Source organism: Phyllostomus discolor, chromosome X, assembly GCF_004126475.2.
Source record: "Phyllostomus discolor isolate MPI-MPIP mPhyDis1 chromosome X, mPhyDis1.pri.v3, whole genome shotgun sequence".
NCBI classification, from domain to species: Eukaryota; Metazoa; Chordata; class Mammalia; order Chiroptera; family Phyllostomidae; genus Phyllostomus; species Phyllostomus discolor.
Genome location: NC_050198.1, coordinates 91229226 through 91235393, shown reverse-complemented (window position 1 = coordinate 91235393; position 6168 = coordinate 91229226). Strand labels below are relative to the sequence as shown.

The window sequence follows — 6168 nt, the reverse complement described above, 5'->3', positions numbered from 1 at the left end:
TGCTTCTCAGATAAAGTCAGGTTAAAGGAGTTCATCATCACCAAGCCCTTATTTTATGAAATGTTTAAGGGACTTGTCTAAGAAAAAAAAACATAAAAACATGAAAAGTTAAATGACAGCAAACTCACAATTATGAACAACCACACCTAAAACAAAAAGAAAAACAAACTAAGCAAACAACTAGAACAGGAACAGAACCACAGAAATGGAGATCACATGGAGGGTTAGCAACAGGGGAGTGGGAGGAGGAGAGAGGGGGAAAAGGTACAGAGAATAAGTAGCATAGATGATAGGTAGAAAATAGACAGGGGGAGGGTAAGAATAGTGTGGGAAATGTAGAAGCTGAAGAACTTATAAGTATGACAGATGGACATGAACTAAAGCGGGGAATGTGGGTGGGAGGGGGTGTGCAGGGTGGAGGGGAGTGAAGGGGGGAAATGGGACAACTGTAAGAGCATAACCAATAAAATACATTTAAAAAAATCTCCTGAAATATGTCTCTTCTCTTCATATCAATTCACATTTTGCGTTATCACTAAATACCAAATGCTTAGGAGCGAGGGCATGGTGCTCTTGTCATGGTTTGTTTGGAATGTAAATAGCATGAACATAATGATGTAGATTTGATACAATGATTAGCTATGATTACCTCTAATTTTTCATGACATTAAAGTATTTTTTTCTTCTCACTGACTTATTTTAGTAGTGTCCAATATCAAAAGTTTTTAAAACACCTAAGAGTGCTGGGTAGAAAGACTGGATTACTTAGAGTAGCCCATCCAAATGACAAACCACTCACTTATTTACCTATTTCATTACCTATTGCTTATTAGATGCTAAATATATATATAATTCACACTTGTGTATAAAGAAAATGTTATTTTATTTGTATTTCACATGGCCTCCCTGCTCCATGCGTGAAATGATTTAATACTACTTCAGTAAGCAAACAAAGACAGCCTATTCAGTTGTTACAAATTGATCATTCAACAGATTTTGATAAATCGCTACCACCTACATGTGATGGAAATACTGAATGCTGAATTTGTTTAAGCTACTAAGTAACTCACTGAAATATATCTTGTATGCTAATGTGAATTTTGAACAAATTCTGATAAAAATAGTTATTCTTTTTTCATCTTTTACAACTTTTCTCCATATGATGCTTCATTGTCAAAGTGAACTATGTAAGCTTAAAATATAGACTGCCGAGTTTTCTTCATTTTAAGATCTAAAAATAATTCATGAAATAATTTTAAGCCTAAAACTCTTAGGTAATTAAAGTTATATTAAACAATTAAGTACCATTTAGAATTTAAGCCACTAGCAAATGTCTTAAGCCTCATAATAGTGATGTCCATTGCACTGCATAAAAAAGGAGATGGAATTGAGAAGTACAAACTTTAACAGTTTCAAAATGGTCAGGGGGATGTAAATATAGCATAGAGAACATAGTCAATAATATTGTAGTAATTGTGTATGGTTTCAAGTGGGTGCAAAACTTATCAGGGGGATCACTTCATTAGTCAAATAAATGTCTAAGCACTAAGCACTAGGTTGTACAGCTGAAAACAACACAAAATAACATTGAATGTCAACTGTAATTGAAAAAAATACCCCACCAACTACAGAAAGAAAAAATAGAGATGCCCATAATCAAGGTTTTAAGATAATGGTGACAATATAGGAAAGACAGAGCTTACAGCAGCCTTGCATTGTCAATTTTTGAATGGGAAAATTTAATGTAAGCTGAAAAGTGATGCATAAGAAGGTAGATCAGTGTTTTTCTGAAAAACGTAAAGGTAGCTGTGACTAGGATCTCTCAATAAAATCCTAAAACAAGCAAATAAACAGTCTCTGGCATTTTGGATGTGATAAAAATATCCTAACAAAAAAAAATGAGTGGAGAAACTGGTGGTAAATAGCAGATGTATGATCAGCCTTGAAATTGTTCAAAATAGTTGTAAAAATTCTCAATATGATAGGCTACATGATACAGGGGGAAAATACAATATTTTTCTAATTTTCAATTCAGTGGAGTGGTAGGCTTGGGTTTAAATACATAGATAAGAACAACTTGGGCACTCCTGACTTAATTTTTAGTAGAACTAAGAAACTGTTTTTATCCAATATGAATACTTTTTCAAGATAGATAGTTTAGATATTGTCTATAGAATATAATTTTAGTGAGTCAGTGGAATACTAAGATTAATTTCCCAGAAGCACTTTGGGTATTCTCCCATTTGTGGTATACAACTTAAGGTTTAGGGTGAAATAAATATATTAATGATACAAATGGTCCAAGGATTAGTTGGTTTTCCCTGGTCTTTAAAATAATTTCAGGATAGGATTCAAGATGGTGGTGGAGTAGATAGAAGCTATACTCACCTCCTCCTAGAAACGAAATGAAATTACAACTAAATTATTGAACAACCATCCTGAATAACCAACTGAAGACTACCAGAACAAAAGTGTTATAGTCAAGGATTTACAGAAGAAACCACATCAAAACTGGTAGGAAGGACGTAGATGTGAAAAGGGCTGGCTCAGCTTCCATGGGTGGCAGCTGAGAATCTGGAGGGGTATCTCAGCTGCAAAGGTTCCCAACCACAAGATGGTCTCCCACAAGGAGGTCTCAACCACAAGATGGGCTCCCTAGCTCAAAGCACCAGAGCCTGGAAGAAGCACCCACATAGCATCTGGCTATAAAAAGCAGCAGAGTTTTCATTCATCAGGGAAAGACAGGAATCCACCAGAGACACAGGCATCCTGTTTAAGTGCCAACACACAAAATTTTTATCTCAGCCACTCCTGAGCTCTGGCAGAGGGAGGGTGGAGCTGGCTAGAGTCAGGTGAGGACAGTCTGGGGTTTGTGACTCAGGGGAGAGAGCTGAGTGGACAGCCACCAGGATCCTTGTTCTGAGTCACCCTCCAACACCACAGACACCATCTTTCTTGGGTGGAGCACTATCTACCTTATGGCTGCAGCCTGGGAGAAAGCAATAGCCCAACCTTGTGGAGTCCCTTTAGCTCCACCCTGAATAATTTACTTCCTGGTGAGGAGTCAGCTGCCTCATCCAGGGTGTAGACCGGTAGGTGGAGGCAGACCTCAGGGTGTCTTGGGACTGTTGATAACTTGCTTCCAGGCCTGGTACTGATAAGAACTGGCCCTAGTTCACAGCTTAGTCATCCCTGCATGCACCGAGGCCCAGCAGAGGGAATCGCTAACTGTGGGTCACCTGTAGCTCCAAATAGTTTGCCAAGGGCCAGTCACAGGCAGCATCTGAAATTGGTTGCACCAGAGTGTCTTCCAAGAAATCCCAGAATCAGTACACCCAGTGGCCTCCTTTAGACAACATCAGAACAAGATCCAATTAGCCTCACAAGTGGCATATCCTAAGGGAGACCTTGGCAGGCATCAAAACCTGCTGGGGTGAATTCCACTTCATGTGGTTACCACCTACACAGTAGTTCCCATGCCGTGGTCAGGTTTGAGCCTCAGAGTCAGGCAGCCTGAGCGTCTATCCTATGCACAAACAGGCCAAGAGCAAGGAAGAATCAGTTACAACTGGAGGGCCCACATAAACCACACAAGGGACATTCTTGGAACACCCAGCTCAGGTGACTGCACCACTGGATCCCATAAAACACCTATTACATAAGGCCACCCCATGAAGACTGGGAGTCATAATAGAACTAATACATAGAAACAAAAACAAGGAGGCAGCTAAAATGGGGAGACAAATATAGAGGTCCAAAATGAAAGAACAAAAGAAATCTCTAGAAAAAGAGCTAAATGAAATGGAGGCAAGCAATTTATCAGATATAGAGTTCAAAGTAATTGCTATAAGGATGCCCAACAGCATGAAAAAAGAAATAGACCATAAAAAGGACCAGTCAGCCTTGGCTAGTGTGGCTAGGTGGATAGAGTGCTGACCTGCAAACCAAAGAGTTGCTGGTTTGATTCCCAGTCAGGGCACATGCCTGGGTTGCAGGCCAGGTCAATTCCCTAGTGCGGGTGTGTGAGAGGCAACCACACACTGATGTTTCTCTCCCCCTATGTCTCCCTTTCTTTCCCTCTGTCTAAAATAAATAAGTAAAATCTTTAAACAAAATGCCAGTCAGAAATCAAAAACACAGTATCTTAAGTGAAGAATACACTGGAAGGAATAAACAGTCTGTTGGATGAAGCAGAAGATTGAATTAGTGATTTGGAAGAGAAGGTAAAACAGGTGATGTGTTATAGAATTGTGCATCTGAAACCTGTATAATTTTGTTAACCAGTGTCACCCTAATAAATTCAATAAAAAGGAAAACAAATTTAAAAATCACCTCAGGATAGGCTTGAAAAACATTCTATACCTAGTGAAAAGACCCCTGATTTACTCAAGTTACCTGTGGACTCCTTTTACATGGTTCCCTCTGATTTTGTATCCTTTCTTGCTAAGTTAGTTCTAAGACCACCTGAACACACCCCTTGTGTTGTCTGTTATTTGCATTGGTATATCCCAGATTTAGCACTGTTTTTTTACACAAAGCTATTGTCTTTTTTGCATATTTTTCTGGATTTCTGGTGAAGTCATAGGTTATTGATATTGTTAACAAAACAAACAACATAAATGGTGTATTTAAAATCCCTGTTCTTAAATCTGTTTCGGCCACACTGTTTTGGGGTTATAATATAGGTGATGTGTCATTGTCTTTTTTTTTAAGTCAGTAGAAGGTGACAAGCAGGGGCATTTTGTTTCTTCTCCATCAAATAGTTACTTCTCCTCATTAGTGGGACAGCACAGGACAGGCCCCCGCAGCTTTCTATGTGAACACCAGAACAAGGAATTCATAATATCGTGCAGCAGCTAGCTTTCTGGAAAAGTTGTTTCATAAAAAAAAAAAATGCTTTTCCTGACTGGTGTGGCTCAGTGGGTTGTGTATAGTCCTGCAAACTGAAAGGTCACCAGTTTGATTCCTGATCAGGGCACATGCCTGAGTTTCAGACTAGGTCCCTGGTTGGGGGATGTGGGAGAACCAACTGATGGATGTTTCTCTCACACATTGATGTTTCTCTCCCTCTCTTTCTCTTTCCCTTCCTCACTCTCTAAAATAAATAAATATATTCTCAAAGAAATGCTTTTATGTACATGTCTTTAGTTTACATGTGTTTTTTTCAAGGTTTAAACCTTTTACTAAGATACCATGTGTGTACATTTAGAAAAAAGCAACTTATTAAAACTTAATGCAACTGAAATAAATTATGAAGATAAGACTTAAGAACAAGCATTCCTGCATACCCTTTTTTCCTTTAATGATTAAATTACCTATAAATCATTCTATTTCATTGTTGTGATTTTCAATATATAGCTTTTCATTTATTTATTAATTCTGTAATTTAAAAACTTTCATATCTGCTAGTTACAAATTTTTATTTTATTAAGTTTTTCTTTTTCTTGTCTGAGATATAGATTTAAGTTAAATATTTACTTATTTTCATTTAGTTTCTCTTTGTTAATAAGAAAAACTTTTATTTCCATCAGTTTCAATATAGAATAATTTCTTTCTTTCTTTTTTTGCCAGAGGAGAGCATGAACGCAGTCCCCCACTACCACAAATTATGCAGTCAAGTTTCCCACATTGGAGGAAATCGCAGGGGTCAGCACATCTGGAGCACAATGGATAAGCCTCACCCTGGGAAAACCACCTTCATGATCATGGTATCTCCCCTGCCAGGTAAGTATTAGAACATTTCCTTAAATTATTTCTAAATGTTACATTATTGTAGCTTTTGTTAACTCTGACATAATATGTTTTTAAAACAAAAATTTTAAAATCCAGTCATTTTTTTGTTGCTTGAATCTTTATTAATTCTTATTTTCAATACATTGTGGTCAGATAATATGGCCTATACTATTTCAGTATTTAGTTATTTATACAAGGTATTTTTGCTCATTACTGAATCATTTTTGTTAATGATCAATGAGAGATTGGGGACAAAGCTATATTTTCTATTTGTTTCACAAATAGTATGCTATGAAGCTATTAAATTGACCTTATTGACTTTACTACTCATATTTTTGTAATTTTATTTTTTTTTGCTTAATTCATCAGAAAATAACAGATAAATATATTAAAGTCTTATACCATAGGTTTTATTTCAATCAATTTTTCCTTCTA

The 6168-nt window shown here is 37.0% G+C and overlaps 1 non-coding gene across 1 annotated transcript; it reads right to left on the bottom strand.

Moving 5' to 3' along the window:
• Nucleotides 1–5568: 5568 nt before the first annotated feature.
• LOC114505876 lies at nt 5569–5732 on the bottom strand. The gene has a single exon (XR_003685330.1). It is a non-coding gene; the product is annotated as a U1 spliceosomal RNA (small nuclear RNA).
• Between the last annotated feature and the right edge of the window lie 436 nt (nt 5733–6168).